General features: G+C 42.4%; 1 pseudogene; it reads right to left on the bottom strand.

Moving 5' to 3' along the window:
- LOC136489574 (uncharacterized) overlaps positions 1-17099 on the bottom strand; it is a 54287-nt pseudogene extending 37188 nt beyond the window's left edge.
- Between the last annotated feature and the right edge of the window lie 425 nt (positions 17100-17524).

The raw sequence follows: 17524 nt of genomic DNA, 5'->3' as shown, positions 1-17524 counted from the left end.
AAGTTTTGCGTTTTTTTTGTCTTATTCTATTATAAACTCAATTGATTCTATTCTAAATGATTTGAAACTTCTGTAGATGACACGTGACCGCAAGTCTGCCCGCTTGTACGTTGGATGCTTTCAACCACAGCGTGTTGCGTATGAGCCAATGGAACCTAGAGAGGACATCCAGAGGAAGAACTGGAAGAATGAGGTTGGAGAAGAGGTCCATTCTTCGCCAACTCTGATAGCTCAATCCCTAGCACGTGTGGAGGCCATTGACTGGACCAATAATGATGAAGACGAAGTACTCCAGCCACTGCCTCGTATAGGTTGGACTGACAAGTTAAGCATCAAGAAGCCTGATGACAATGCCTTCTACCATGACTTGCTGACAATGATGTTGGAGTGCTATTATCCAGACCTGCAAGCCACTCTAGAGTATCACATTACGGAGCACAGTCATCCTCTGATTGGTTCATCTTGGGATACTCGGTTGCTGATCAAGACCCCGAATACTCACAAGATAGATGCAGTTGTCACCCACCATGTAAGTCGAGCTACCGCGGAAAGAAGCATGGAGGATGCTGCTTCCATTGCACTTGCCTACTACCGTGGCCATCTCTCTGATGATAAGGACGATGGACTCTTGTATTACCCATGCTATCTTCCGAAGGAAAATAGTTGGACCATAGAGGTCGTGGTAAAAGGAACGAAGAATCTTGAGGCCACCGTTGAGTTAAACCGTGAACTTACAAATAAGGTGGGAGCGTTAGAAGGAGAGCTGAAGAAGGCACAAGACATGATCAAAGAATACCAGAAAGAGATTGATGGCCTTAACGCTGAGTTAGGCCGTCCCAAGCTGTTTGAGAAGTTAGATGAGCCCTCCACCAAGAAGAACGCCGCCCCTTAAGTTTATGAAACCATTGTAATAGGCACGATTTTAGTGTCGTGAGTCAAGTCGAGTCTTTTAAGTATTTGTGAACTATTGGTGTGCTTGCTGGATTATTATTGTGATTTATTTGTGATTTGGATCTTTGTGTTGAGTGCTGGAACTTTGTGGGCATGTCCACGAGTTCCTTAGTTAAAAATAGCAAGGTTAAAAGTGCTATAATAAATAGTATGGGCCTGTCTCTTTGTTTGCTGTTTTCTGGAGCAGTCAATGATATTTTGGTTATAACTTTTCACCTGTTCGAGCAATGGTCATGAAATTTTACTGGGAGTATATAGACTTCTGTGTCTTTCCAATGGAACAAGAATCACCTTTTTATCTGTTCGTACCTGAGAGTTATGACTGTCACAATATGAACTTCTGTGCTGTCTAGAATCTGAGGATAGTTTCTGTTGTGGTCTGTCTTTGATTAATGTAACTTCAGAATCAGAAAATGTGGTCTAAATGAAAGTTGTAGATAATTTCTTAAGCTTTCCAACCGTATAAAGATCATCTTATTTGGATATCTGGAACTCGAGTTATGACAGTTTTTCTGACCTGCTGATTCTGCATCATGTCCAGAAATTTTCAAAATTGTCTATCTCTTACATATTGGTGATGTTTCATGTTGGATACAGATGTCTGGCCGTGGAAGAGATAGAGGACGTGGGAGAGGTGCCCCACCACCCCCATCACCAACCATGACCGCAGCAGAGCTGTTGGCGATGCAAGGACAGTTCATGCAGTCCATGATGCAGTTCTTTCAGAACCAACCTATTGGAGCACCAGCACCTCCACCACCATGAGACAAGCGGAGGGAATTCATGCAAGGACATCCTCCAGTTTTCTCTCATGCCGCTGACCCCTTGGAGGCAGATGATTGGCTACGCGCAGTGGAGAAACAACTCAACATCGCTCAGTGTGATGATCAACAAAAGGTGTTGTATGCATCGGGACAGCTTCAGGGAGCAGATCAGACTTGGTGGGAGTCATATCAGTCTACTCGTCCCAACAATGCTCCTGCTATCACTTGGCTAGAATTTGTGAGGGATTTCAAGGCACACCATATTCCAGATGGTTTGATAGAGCTCAAGCAGGAGGAATTCAGATCTCTCAGGATGGGTTCTATGTCTGTCAGTGAGTATCACGACAAGTTTGCTCAGTTGGCTCGCTATGCTCCTAATGACGTGAGGGAGGATGCAGATAAGCAATGTCTCTTCCTTAAGGGAATTTACTATGATCTCAGGTTGCAGTTGGCTGGTAACACATATGCTAATTTCCAGCAGTTGGTGAATCACGCTATTGTGCTTGACAATATGCGATTGGAGAGGGACAGGAAGAGAAAGATGAAGGGACAGGCCGCCGGAAGCAACACACGCCCGCGATATAATAATCAGCTGAGGTATCAAGGTCCAGTCAGTCAGTGGAACCATGGTCAGTTTCCACAACGCCCTCAGAACCAACAGCAGAATTGGAACCAGCGTACACCGCAGCAAATGGGCAATCAGACTCCACGCCAGGGAACGCCCAACAGCACCCCGATGAAGAGCAGTGCACCTAGTACTCCCAATAGGTGTTTCCGGTGTGGAGATGTGGGACACTAGGCTAACTATTGCCCTCAGAAGCCGAATCAACAGACACCTCAGAGGTAGAATAGCAGCCAGAAGCCCGCATACAACACTGGAAGAGTGAACCATGTGGCGCCTGAGACTGTGGTTGGAGCACCAGAAGTTATGATGGGTACGTTCAACATCAACTCTATCCCCGCTAATGTTCTTTTTGACTCTGGAGCTTCGCATTCTTTTATTTCACAAGCATTTGTTAGAACACATAGCATACCTTTAATTGCAGTGAAGACTCAAATGCTAGTAAATTCACCGGGGGGGATCAATACCAGCTGCACATTGTTGCCCTTCAGCAAGTCTTACCTTAAGGGGGGTAGACTTCACAGTCAGTCCTATTGTGTTGAGAACTTTTGAGATCGATGTGATTCTGGGTATGGATTGGATGAAAGAACACCGAGCTGTGATTCAGTGTCAGGAGAGAGTTGTAGTAGTGACAACACCAAAGGGAGATCGAATCAGTGTTGGCGTGACAGTGCAACCACCACCAACAGCTACAGTGAATCAACTAGATAATGATGCTAATCCTCAGGACCGTGTTGTGGAGGAGTTTCCAGATGTCTTCCCCGATGATTTGCCAGGTATGCCACCTGACCGTGACATTGAGTTTATAATTGAATTATTACCTAGTACTGCACCTATAGCTAAGAGACCATATAGAATGGGGGTTAACGAATTAGAAGAACTTAAGAAACAATTGAAAGAGTTGTCAGAAAAAGGGTTCATACGTCCTAGTGCATCACCTTGGGGAGTGCCTGTGATCTTTGTTGACAAGAAGGATGGAACACAGTGTATGTGTGTGGATTATCGATCTCTTAATGAGGTAACTATCAAGAACAAGTATCCATTGCCTAGAATTGATGACTTGTTTGATCAGTTGAGAGGTGCTTGTGTGTTTTCTAAGATTGATCTATGTTCTGGTTATCATCAGTTGAAGATTTGAAATACTAATATACCAAAAATAGCTTTTACTATGAGGTATGGGTTATATGAGTATACAGTTATGTCGTTTGGTTTGACCAATGCACCTGCCTACTTTATGTATATGATGAATAAGGTGTTTATGGAGTATCTTGATAAGTTTGTGGTAGTATTCATTGATGATATATTGGTATTCTCTAAGACTGAAGATGATCATGCTAAACATCTGAGATTGGTGCTGTAGAAGCTTAGAGAGCATAAGTTGTATGCTAAGCGTAGTAAGTGTGAATTCTGGTTAAGAGAAGTCTCTTTTCTTGGACATGTGGTTTCTAATGGTGGTATAGCAGTGGATCCAGGCAAGGTGAAGGATGTACTGAATTGGAAGCCACCTAATGATGTAAGTGAGATCCGCAGTTTTCTTGGCTTAGCTGGTTATTATCGAAGATTCATTGAAGGTTTCTCCAAGCTTGCTAAACCCATGACAGCCCTGTTAGAGAAGAATGCTAAGTTTGAGTGGTCTAATCAGTGTCAAGCTAGTTTTGAAGAATTAAAGAAGCGGTTGACAACAGCTCCAGTGCTGATTTTGCCTGATCTAAATAAGTTCTCTATCTATTGTGATGCGTCTCGTCAAGGTTTGGGATGTGTTCTCATGCAAGAGGGTAGAGTTGTTGCTTATGCATCTAGACAGCTGAGGAAACATGAGTTGAATTATCCTACTCATGATTTGGAGTTAGTAGCTGTGGTTCAGGCATTAAAAATCTAGAGACACTATCTGATTGGGCATAAGAGTGATATATTTACCGATCATAAGAGTTTGAAGTACATATTCACTCAGACGGATCTGAATTTGAGACAACGTCGTTGGTTGGAACTGATCAAGGATTATGATCTGGAGGTGCACTATCACCCTGGTAAAGCGAATGTTGTGGCTGATGCACTTAGTAGGAAGAGATATCCAATGAGCTTGAGATGGCGCCTGTGCCAGAAGAGTTATGGGAAGAGTTTCAGCACTTGAACCTTGGTATTATTTATAATGCTATGAAGATAGAAGTGACACCTACACTGGAGCTTGAGATATGTAAGGGTCAGTTGAAGGATGAGAAACTAAGGGAGATAGCAGGTAATGTAGTGCTTGGGAAAGCTCTAGGCTTCAGCATAGATGAGAATGGGACTCTATGGTTTGGGAAAAGAATCTGTGTGCCTGAAGTGAAAGCCATTCATGATGCAATTCTACGTGAAGCACATGATTCAACTTATTCTATCCATCCTGGCAGTACTAAGATGTATCTGGATCTTAAAGAGAAGTATTGGTGGTATGCTCTGAAGAAAGATGTAGCTGAGTATGTTGCTATATGTGATACTTGTCAGAGAGTGAAAGCTGAGCATTAGCGACCTGTAGGATTGTTGCAACCTATGAAGATACCTGAGTGGAAGTGGGAAGAAGTTGGTATGGACTTCATAGTGGGGTTACCACGTACTCAGAGAGGTTATGATTCAATATGGGTGATTGTGGATCGTTTGACTAAGGTTGCTCACTTCTTACCTATCAAGACCACTTATAGAGGACCAAAGTTAGCAGAACTATACATGGAAAGGATAGTGAGTCTGCATGGTGTTCCAAAGAAGATTGTGTCTGATAGAGGTTCGCAGTTCACTTCTCAATTTTGGAAACAGGTACACACTTCGCTGGGCACAAAGTTGAATTTTAGCACAACCTACCATCCTCAGACTGATGGACAGACAGAGAGACTTAATCAGATTTTAGAAGACATGTTGAGAGCATGTGCGTTGCAGTATGGTACTAGTTGGGATAAGAGTTTGTCTTATGCAGAGTTCTCATACAACAACAGTTACCAACAGAGTCTCAAGATGTCACTGTTTGAAGCTTTGTATGGGCGTAAGTGTAGAACACCTCTATTTTGGAATCAAACAGGTGAAACTCAAGTGTTTGGACCAGATGTGCTTAGAAACGCTGAAGAGCAAGTGAGAAAGATTAGAGAGAACCTGAGAGTGGCACAAACCCATCAGAAGAGCTATGCAGATAATCGAAGAAGAGACTTGGTATTTGAAGAAGGAGATTATGTCTATTTAAAAGTATCACCTATGAGAAGTGTGAAAAGGTTCAACATGAAAGGTAAACTAGCACCACGGTATGTTGGTCCGTTTAAAGTTTTAAAGAGATGGGGAGAAGTGGCTTATCAATTAGAATTGCCTGAGAACCAGTCTAGTGTGCATGATGTGTTCCATGTGTCTCAACTTAAGAAGTGTTTGCATGTACCTGAGGAGCAAATACCATTAGAGGAACTTGCTGTTAAAGATGATCTAACATATGAGGAGTTTCCAATTAAGATTTTGGATATGGCTGAGAAAGTTACGAGAAGCAGAACGATTAGGATGTGCAAGGTTTAGTGGAATCGGTATTCGGAAGCAGAGGCAACTTGGGAAAGAGAAGATGAATTGAGAAAGACATACCCGCAGTTGTTTGAGTAAGCACAGCCTAATCTCGAGGACGAGATTCTCTTAAGGGGGATAGATTTGTAACACCCAAAAATTTGCATCAATTTAAAATAGTTGAATTTGATTTCTTTAGTGATTTTGTGAAGTTGTCAATATAGTTAAATAAATAATTTTTGTGAAGATAAGATTAAATATAAGTTTAGGAACATGTTGATGCACTCATGCTGGAGCATATGTTATTTCTGATTGCCTGGTTTTTGTTGCAAGAGAAAAGGGGTTTAAATTCTATTTGGATTTGCTTTGAAAAATTCTGGAAATAAAAAGAAAAGGGAGAAGCTCTTTTCCTTACTGTTCCTGGCCGCGAGGCCCATTCCTCCTTGATTTGGCCTGCTCGGCCTCTCCCTCACTCTGGCCCGAGTGGCCTTTTCCTTGTGCTGGCCGCAATGGTTATCTAGGCCATTCTTCTGGCCCAGTCCAGCAGCCCGCCTCCTTTCTCCTCTCTGTCTCGCTGACGAACCAGGCCCGCACGTGAGCATCGCCTTCTTCCCTGAGTCAGAGTTGAGCCGAACCCGGCACCGACCCGTCCACATGATTTCCTTGCGCGTTGGTGCAATCCACATGTCTGGGTCCCTATAAAGTTTGAACGACCGTGTCCGCGATGCCCTTTGCAGCCCTAAGCGACCCGCCACCTCGCTCTTGAGCAGCAGAGCCGCTAGAAACCCTAATCGCCGCAGCCGCATGCGATTTGTTGTTCGTGTGATTCCGCCGACCCCGTAAGCTCCTGGACGAGCTCCGCATTGCCTTAGTGAAGCCGCCAGTTCTTTTCTTTCGTCGTCCTGCGCCTTGTTCCGCTCTCATCAGCTTGCCGAACTTGCAGGTCCGCCATTGTGAGTCGACTGTTCACCTCGGTCCCTCCCCGACCACATCTTCTTGCTTGGTGAGATCCCCGTCTCCTCCTTTGTCGTTTGGCACCAGAATCATTGAAAATCGTGGCCTGTAGCGCTCGGTATGAGTTCGCTGGCGAGGTCCTCGGTTTTCCGACAATGGCGCCGCCGCCGGTTGTTTCTTCTCCGGCCGGCCGTCGCCCCTCATCTAATCTGGTCCGTCCATATTGGATCGGATGGCCAGCAGTGGCCGATACCCTTTCGCGGGGAATAATTGCTAAAGAGCCCCTGAGCTCTTTAGATTTTGAACCCGCAGTCCAAAGCGTATTCCAGAGAATACGTTTTCTCTTTTGGAAAACATATTTTTCATTTAACAGATTCAAAATCAAGTTCCATCTAATTACAGTTTTGCCACTGATTTCAAAAGCTTATAAAATGCTCATTTTAACTCCGATTCGATCCATTCAAATTGCGTTGGTTTCATAATCTCATGATCTACATGTTAGTGTCCTTGTTAGCTCAGTTCTAGTTTTAAATTTCGAGTTCATGTTTAATACATTAATAGTTTATAGGAAAACTTGGAAAATTCGTATCTTGCTCGTTTTAGATCCAAATTCGATGAATTTCACATCTATGTGATCGTAGTGACAAGTAGAATGTTTTTATACACTTTTCAAACTATTTTCTTGCTGGTGGTGTATTGTTCTAATTATAGTCTTTGTTTGCTTCGTGTATGATTGCTCGGATGATTGTATGTTGCTGCTTGGTGTTGTTGATCGAGTTCAGACGGTGAGGTTTACGTTGGTGATCAAGAGAACTTCTACTACCAGCAAGACCAGCAAGACTTTCAGGAGAACTTTGATCAAGGCAAGTATAGCTAGGGACCTTCCTTGTTGTCCTATTCATAATGCTCACTAAAATACATATGCATGTGTCTTCCTTGCTACCTATGGTAGGATTTCCTAGATTTTGAATACTCAATTACCTTGTCACCTTGGGAGGTTTGCATTGGGTAGTTCTATTGCTAGTGCAACAATCATGATCTTGAAACTTGATTAATGAATATGCTATAAACATAAACAAGATGACTTTTTAGCAACATAAGGTCTTGTCTTGTAACTGATTATCCGGGATTTAACGTATAGCTATGAGGGCTATATGGCTCTGGCTCTGGCTCTAGTCGCTTGAGAAACCCTTTCCTAGCTGGTTAGAGGTCTGCGAGTTGGGTATAGGACAGCCTCTGTCCTGTTGAGCCTAGCTTTGGAAGCGGTCCTTTTACTCTATTTACTTTATTAGTGGAAGGGGGGTTCCTATATCTGATGACCCTATGGCCCTGGCCGGTTAGACAAGCTCTTGGGTGGTTTTATATGGTTTCCGATGTTTTGGACCTTGCAAACCCTTACATTTGGAAATCATGACTCACAGTGAAAGTGTACAACCTCTGCAGAGTGTAAAACTGTTATAATAGCCGTGCTCACGGATACGAGTGACCTTGGAACACTTACATTAAGGGATAATGACTTTTACTTGTTAAGATGATCATTTATGTTAATTGTTTAAGATATTTATTATTCACGTTTAATGATCATGTGTATGGGATTATTGCTACCTTGATGTTAATAAATGCTAAACTTGATGATGACTTAAATGCTAACCGCAGTAAATCAGTGTCAGATATTTGAGCCTCATGAACCCTGAGTTATCTTGTTAAGTACGACATGTACTTATGCCTTGCTTTATCTTTTATGTTGGAAAAAAAATCCCAGATGGGTAATAGATCAAGATTGGATTGAAGATTACCGTGATGAGTATTAGGCTTCGTGTCCACCAGTTGACGTCCCTATTGGAGCTTGCGCAAGAGAATTACCTTAGCATCTATTATATCTGTGTTTGAGACTATGTGTTGAATATCTATTCGCTATGTAATAAACATTGTGTTGGTACAATTCACAATTTGTCCACTTATGTGTGCGACCGTTCCTGGGGTGCACATAAGACTTTTATACATCCTCTTTTGTTCATAAAATTGGGTGTGACAAAGAGCAGCCTCAGATCAGTAAAACTTAATAAAATTTAACCCCATCTGCTTTAATATATTTTGATTAAAACATTGTATCATGTGTATATGTATATTAGTAATTCAATTTTAAGCAATATATGTTTTATAAAACAATATTATTACACTACTGGAAACCAAGATTTCCCTGTCGGTGTGAGACTAACTGACAGCAAAACTGCAATTATCCTGTCGGTTATGATAGAACACACAGAGAAATACGAAAACCGATAGAAAAATTACAATTATCCTATGTGTTGCTATATTTTTTTGTCGGTCTATCATAGCACCGATAGGGAAATCTCATTTGACATGCGCCTGGAATCCAAATCGATAGCCAACCTGGGCCTGGGCTACGCTGGCCTTTCAATCAGCCCAAAAGTAGGCACGATGTGCCCGCGCACACATAAAAGTAGGAAACCCTAGCTTAGGTCATCCTGCTCTTAGACGTCGCCAACCTCCCCCTCCGATACCTAAGCGGCGGTGCAGAATCCCCAAGAGAGAGGCTAGGGATGCTGCCCTCAAGCAGCGGTGGAGGCCCCTCCTCTAGCCCTCAAGTAGCAGCGGCGCCCCATTCGCCGGCCCTCAAGCAGCGGCGGCACCCCATCCCCGGTCCTCAAGCAGTGGCGGTGCGTGGCCGCCAAATGGCGACGTCATTCCCTCCCCCGCCCCAAGCGGCGGCGCTCAGTTCCCAGTGGCGAGGCTACGGTTGTCGAGGCTGCGGATGAAGGTCGGCGGCGGATCCGGCTCCCTTGCTTAGTCTCCACCTCGTTTTGGTGCTACTGTGGTGGATCTGGGTACTCCTTCGTCTACCCTCCCCTATCTCTCCCTCTGCGTCATCCACTTTGCCATCTCATGGCTCTCCTATTTCCTGCTAGCGTTCGGCGTCATCATGTCTATGGCTGGCGCCTGGCAAAATCGCTCCAAGGACTAGAGATGTGAGCAGACCAATCTGAAGCTGGTTATGGTGATGGCAGCCTCATAGATGTGACCTCCCAAGGTACTAGATCCTAATAGTGTAGTGTGTATGAATGCAGAAGCAAATTACAAACTAACCATCACACTGAAATGATAGCAAGTGTTATTACTTGAATATAGTCTTCTTTATACTTCTGCAGGTTATTATATCAAACAAAGATGAACCTTGCAAAGATGCTCTATGCAAGATAGGCTAAATCAGTGTGTAACACCCTAAAATTTGTTTCTCTTGAAATAGAGCTAAAATGATTTAATTTTGTATTTTTATGTTCATGAAAACATGGGGAAATAATAAATTTTCATTAGATTAAAATTTATCTTAAGGTAGAAACGTGTTTGTTGCATTCATGCCGGTCACACATTGTGTTTCTATGTGCAAAATGTGTTTTTTAAATACGTTTAGGAGACAAATATCTATCTCTAGGAATTTTCTAGCTTCTTTCTAGAATTTAATTCCTACCTCCTTCGCCTTAATCTTTATGTTCAAGTTCCCAACAATCTTTTTATGAGCACCAAATACTTTATTTGGATTCATCATGTTCCAAAGTGTCTCTGGGAATTTTCCCCAAATTTTCGGAGGTCTCGGAGTATTTTTCGTGACTTAAATATCAATTCTAGAATTTTCTAGAATTATTTTATTCACGAAATTAATTAATTCCGAAAATAAATAATATATCTCATTTTCCAATCATCTCTCAAAGCCCATGTGCAATAATCCTAATAAATCTCAAAGGCCCATGCATTTATTTACTAATGGGCTTTAATGATTATTTAGGTCCATTAGTAAATGTGAAGGGTGCAACATCCATTAGTACCGTATTGCTAGTTGATGTAGACGTGGGGAGTTTTTCTCCTTATAAATACGTACCAACACCTTGGGCAAAGCACACCAAAACTAACGTAAGGGAAGTCTCTAGTTTGGGAAATCCCTCATGTAGTAAATTAGATTTTTCTCCTCCTCTCGTCGTCGCCGTCGCCGCCGCGCCGTCCGATGCCGTAGACCCGCCATCGACCACAAGAAGGCCCTAGGTGAGTTCGTCACCTCCTCCTCTTATTCCATGTGCTCTCGGCTCGTAAAACCGTGGCCTCTACGACTAAAACCAAGCGCTCCGGGGAGCTTCTCGCCGTCAGTAGTGGAGCCCTACTGTGCCGGTTTTCATCTCCGGTCGGTAACTCTCTCTCCCCCAACTTTCTAATCTGGGCCGTCCAGATTCAATCCAACGGTCCAAGATCACCTAAACCCTTCGTCGGGTTTATTTGTAAAATAGCCCCTGCAGTTTTGCGTAATATAACCCGCAGTCCATGGTGCACTTCTAGAATATGTTTTTCTATTCCAAAAGCGTAGTTTCTTTCTAGTTGGTTCAGAATACATTTTCTCTTTCAGAAAGCGTAAAATCCCTCTGTTAGATTCAAAATACGTTTTCTTCTTTTAAAAACGTACTTTCTTCGGTTAGATCCAAAATACGCTTTCATCTATTTACAGTTTTGCCACTAGTCTTATTTAGGCTAGAAAATCTTCGTTTTAACTCTGTTTTGATCCATTCAAGTTGCGTTAGATTCGTAATTGAGTAATCTCCATGTTCATCCTACTGTTAAATATATTTTCAAGTTTGGAAATTTGTGGTTAGATTTAATCTATTATTTTATTAAAGGAAATCTTGTTTAATTCATAACTTTTTCGTTATAGCTTCGATTAGGGTGCTTTTTGCGTATGTGTGTTCGTAGTGAGACGTAGATTTGTTTTACAAACTTTTTATCTTGATTTTATGTTTGGTGTACTATTCTAAATTAGATCTATTATTTGCTTCATGTATGATTGCATGGATGCTTGTGTGGTGCTTTATGATCATGTCTAGTCGGTGAGCTTTGCGTTGGTGAAATAAGAGAAGTTGGTGATCCAGAAGAAGTCTTTTGGAGGTTACAATTCAATGGAAGAAGGATCTGAGTTTAAGGCAATTATATCATGAGATCATCCTTGTTGTCCTATACACCTTTAATCATTTAATTCATGTTGCATGTGTCTACCATCATTACCCCTAAGGATTTCCTAGTGCTTTGTACCTTGTGCCTTGATACCTATGGGGTAATGCATTGGGCAGCATGATGCTAGTGCTCAACTACAACCACGATCTTGTAACCTGACTAATGGTATATGCAATAAACATTAATAAATGTTTTTTAGCAACATGAAACAAGGGGGCTAGAGCATTGGGCTGTTTTTATGGTGCTCTAGATTTCTCTCCCTAAGAACTTATCTGTAAGTGATCATCGAGGACTTACAGTACAACTATGAGGGCTACATGGCTCTGGCTTTAGCTCAGTATAAGGACCTTTTCTAGGTTGTTAGTGGTTACCTTTATGGCGTAAGAGGGGCTCCGACAGTATGATATCGACCTTCCTATAGGGTGCACTTTGATTTCTTGGTATTTTGTTAGTCACTCCTTGGGAGGTTTATGCTTATTGCTGAGGAAACCTTAGCAGCCCTAACTTATTAGATGAACCTTTGAAAGGCTTTATAGTGAACCCTGCCGACCTTCCTGGGTAGTTGGTCAAGACATTGGCCGCCTCAGGCGAAAGGGTAAATCACGACTCACTGTGAAAGTGTACAACCTCTACAGAATGTCAAAACTGGTATACTAGCCATGCTCATGGTCATGAGTGGCCTTGGACCCTTACGGAATAGATGATGAACTGATGATAAAAATGCTCACTAATGATTACTGTTTATGCTATTCATTATTTATGTTTACCTGATCATGTGTTTATATGGGCTTGTGAATAAACTTGTTGCCACCCAATTGCTAAAAGATGACTCATTAAAAGCTAATTGCATTTAAACCAGTGTCAGCCTTTTGAGCCTCATGAACACCATGTTATATTTGTTAAGTACGACATGTACTTATGCTTGCTTTATTTTTCACATATTTGAAAATTTTCCGGATGGGTACCAGATTGCTAGTCTGGAGGAGTTATGCTTGTGATCAACCAGACAGTTGTCCCTGTGGATTGAAGTCTTCACCCAAAGATCGGAGTTGTCTTTCCGCTGTTCATTGTCTAAGATTATATCCTTTATACTAAGTACGTTATATATTTAGCATTGACTTTTGATATTACCCTTATTTGTAGCTATATGTGAGATTTGACTTCCTGGGCTCACATATGGTGCGTATCTAGTTTTGTTCTTAAAATCGGGTGCTACACAGTGGCATGAAGATTCATTATTTTTATAAATTAGAGTAGATTGGTACTGTTTTGAGGCAAAGTTGGTTTGTGCCAATTTACTTATGATATTTCTAAACATGGATTTTATTGTTTTACACTTGTCATTTGAAGAATTCAGCCATGTGTGCCTTGTGCAATATGATCTCTTCATTGCATTTGTGCAATATAAATGGCTCAAGTTAAATTTGAGATTATTTTGTGGATTTCAATTTAAATGAACAGATAGAAATGGAAGGCCTTTTTCTATCAGTTTATTTACATTTTTCTATCGGTTACATGGGAATCTGGACCTGGTGGCTCCAAATTTTCCTGCACGGAATTTTTCTGTTGACGTTAGTACCGACAGAGAAAATGGTCTATCGATAGAGAAATTGAGCGACAGACAGAGAAATTGTATTTTTCCGTCGCTTTATTTCTGGCGGTGTTTTCCTGTCGGTACATCGACAGGAAAATTAATTTTCTATTTTTTCTGTCGGTATTTGTAATTTCCCTGTCGGTGTTACCCATATAATTGTAAGTTCAATATTTTAAGTGCCTTGGTGTAAGCTGAAATGACTATTTATACCATTGTAAGAGTTAAGGAGGTAGCCTAGCTCCTGGAATTTTCTTTTAATAAAATAATATATGAAAATTTTGAATATGTGATGCAATAAGTATTAGAGTCTCGGCAGTGAACATGGATAGAAAATAGAGGCACCTTGATTAAATGTTGAAAGCTAAAATTCAAATCAAGGATATTACAAAATGGATGCAACACTTGAAATGGATGCAAAACTTATCTTTAAATTTCAAACCAATAGTATCACACTTGAAAAAAAAAAGAAATCCTAGAAATTTTAATTAGAGGTCCCAATGGTCTCTCCATGTTATTACACATGAGACCCAAAAAGAAGACAAATCCTAGAAAATCTTATAACTATTAGAAAAATCTGGCCATCAAATCGGTAGACTATAAGCATCATTGATAGTAATAGCCAATGGATATATAGCCTAAGGAAAAAAAACTATGGATATAGATGAAAATAGATATAGATCAATAATTGATAGATTTATTTATTACAACTAAATAGAGCTATAATGTATATCTCTCATGGCTGTTACTTTTAAAAATTACCAAAGAGAAAACATAGTCATTGTCTCCTGAAATTCTAGCCCATGTGAGCACATGGTTTGATTAAATAGTTTTGTAAGTATATGGAACAATGAATTTACCTTCTTTGGACTTTGAAATAGAGCTGACTTCACAGCCGATCTTAATCTGACAACCATTGCTCTCCAATTCTTCCCTTACCTGCACATACATAAATAGGTCATGTGATACATAACAGTTTATATATTTTACAGAAGAAGAGTTGCACGCAGTACCTTGTTCACGTAGGAGCCCGAACCACCTTTGACGGTAAGCCATTGTGAGCGACTAAAAAACTGAAGGCATGCATAATTCCATTTGATTAATTAGCATCATAATACTCGTCAGATTCACAAGATCTTTCGATGCACGATGAGTTGGAATGGAGAACAAAATAAGCATCTAAAGTAGAAGTATAGGCACCTCAAGAAGCTGATTGTCGCGGAAAAATGAAAGAACAAAGAGGGCAGGGAAGCCCAGTACTTGCTGTGGCGTACTGGACCAAATGCATGCACACATTGGAATCTGTAGACAATATGCAAATTTTCCAGCGTCTTGAAATGATATGAGAAGCTGGAGAAGAATTTGTATAAGTGAATTAGTAACATACAAGGTAGGCATCCTGGAAGAGCTGAGAATATCTATGTGACTCAATGAATTGCCCCAAAGTTTCATTCCAGTCAGGGTGTCTTTCATGGTCCTCCAAGTACCTTAGAATCAAAATAAAGGATCAAATTTATCATTAATTAAGCATGACTAAATATGACTTCTGGCATATATATTGCACAAATTAACATCTCATTGAATCCCTTGCGAACTCACTTGAGGGCATGATTCTTGAACTTGAATATCTCATGGATAACGAACCAGAATCTGGGGCTAAGCAAGTTGCTCTTCTGCACCAATACACTAGACATACCATTGCGGCTACCCCACTCAAAGCCTTTTCCTTTGTTTAACCGCATGCTTGCTGAGAATGACATGTCTGATGTGTCCATCTCCACCCCTAGCCTTTCAAACCATTCCATCGTGTTTGGGCTTGCCACCTGCAATTAGATCTTGTGTTACAATAGACGAGTAGCAATGTAGCATACAAAGCTAGAAATGATAAATTTCATTCTATCACTACTTAAATAAAAGCTTTTAGGAAACAGCCCAAAAATGATAATGATACAATTAGACCGTCCGTCCATCAGGACAACTCGTTCCACACGCTCCCGCCCACGCCACGCACCCTCTCCCGTGCCGCGTGCCTTGAACGCCACGGCTATCTCCATCTGCCCGCGCCACCCGCCCCCGCCTGCTCAGATTCGCTGCCTCCACCGCGCTACGCGAGCTCGTTCCAGACACCGTGGGCGCTCCATCCACCTGCCGCGGCCGACACCACCACGCCGGGGCGCCTCCATCCACCTGTCGCGGCTGCCTCCACCCGTTAGTTCGCCGCATCGCCCGTGCCATGTTGCATTGAAAACGCGTGTTGCAAACGTATATTCCAGATGTTTCAGATGTATGAGGTATGTTGCAAGTGTTTCATATGGATGTTGCAAAGATAGATCCGGATGTTGCACATGTTGCAATGACTATACACGTATGTTGCAAGCGTTTTATTTTGGATGTTGCAAATGTTGTAATGGCTATGCTGCAATTGTATGTTCCAAATGTTTCATCTATTTCAGACATATGTTGCAATTGTTTCATTTGAGTGTTGCAAAAGTAGATCTGGATGTAGGTGCGGAGGAAGGCCAAGCCCTCGGTGGTTGTGTTGCTGCCCGAGCAGTGACATGGAGAAGGTCAGCTGCTGTGGTCCCTGGTGTGGCGAAGATGGAGGCCGTGGACGCGGGAGTGGCTTGGATGGGATGTCGTGGCAGATCGGGTGGGATGTGGAGCGGGATAGGGGTGGGCGAGGGAGCTGCATATGGCACGGGCGCGGGATCTCCATCCGGACGGACGTCGCACCCGGAACCAGATGGGTGCAGGCAAGAGAGCTGTGTCAGTCGCGGGCAAGGGAGCTGTGTTAGGCGCTGGCGAGGGAGCTGTGTCGTGCAGGAGCGCGGGAGCTGCGTCCGAACAGACGCCATGTCTGGACATCCGGGCGCTAGTGTCGCCGAAAAACTTAACAGAGGCAGCCTGATTTGGGCCCACCGTGCAGTTTTCGAGACAGACCCAAGGCCAAGCAGCACATCTGGAAATGCATTAGATGATATATGTGGCTGGTTTAGATCGGCTTGGCTCTGAAAAGGGGTCCTCTATAGATGGATTTGAAGGGGCAACACTGATCACTGTTTGTCCAAATGGCGCATTAATGAATACCATTTTCCTCTATAGATGGCTGGGCCTACTGCTTTTATAAATGAGTACGATCTGAGCGCCTATGCTAAATAGATTTTGTAACAGCGTGTTGTAATATTTGTCCACTTAATTATTTCTCATGGATCACGATGCAGAATCTGTGTGGTCTCATCTTTGCACGTTTTTCACGTTGTCTGCAACTTACCATAGCTGGACAGAACGATTTTGTCTTCTAAAATAATAACGAAAGAACTTTGATTCGAGTGCTGAACATTGTTTTTTGATCGATTGTTACACAGTCAACGGATTTTTGGACCATCCTTATGTCATTTGGCATATGTATATAGTAAAGTATAGGTACCAAATTTATTTATATAATAACTAATCCAAAAGAGAGCAAAAAAGACAACGGTTTGGGTGCTTATATATGCATGTTCCGCACCGGGTTGAAGACCATGAGGCTGAGGTCGACGACGACACGGCCGCCTGCTGCTCCGCCGTCGACGGCAATGTTCTTGGAGCCGCCGTGATAGTCCTCCTTCTCATACACGGTGATGCGCACGCCGCCGCTCCTCGCCAACTCGTGCGCCGCCACTAGCCCACTTAGGCCCACTACGCCAGATTTACACATCACTGTCGGCATCATCACTACTGGATTTGTGAGAACCGGCAGTGATGTACCTTCACTGCCGGTTATGAGCTTGAAAATGAAAAAAATGATTGGGGCTGGGCTAAAACCGGCAGTGAAGGACCCCATCACTGCCGGTTTGTGGCTTAAACCGGCAGTATTTTGGCAGCCACACATCACTGCCGGTTTAAGCCAAGAGCTGACAGTGATTGTGCTCTATCACTGTCGGTTCTAGCCAAGAACCAACGGTGATAAGCTTACAACACAAAAAGGCTGCAGCCGTCCTCTCCTTCCTTCTCTCTTCCATCCCGAGAACAGAGACGCGCGTTTGGACCCTTCCCTCCATTGTTGCGGCTGCTCTTCACCATGAAGCTAATGCTTGGATTTTGAAGAATGGCTTAATCTTTTTGCTTTAAGGTTAGTAACAA

The sequence above is a fragment of the Miscanthus floridulus genome, chromosome 10 (genome assembly GCF_019320115.1).
Source record: "Miscanthus floridulus cultivar M001 chromosome 10, ASM1932011v1, whole genome shotgun sequence".
In the NCBI taxonomy this organism is placed as follows: Eukaryota; Viridiplantae; Streptophyta; class Magnoliopsida; order Poales; family Poaceae; genus Miscanthus; species Miscanthus floridulus.
The sequence above is the reverse complement of the archived record's forward strand: the minus strand, read 5'-3'. Positions and strand labels throughout refer to the sequence as shown.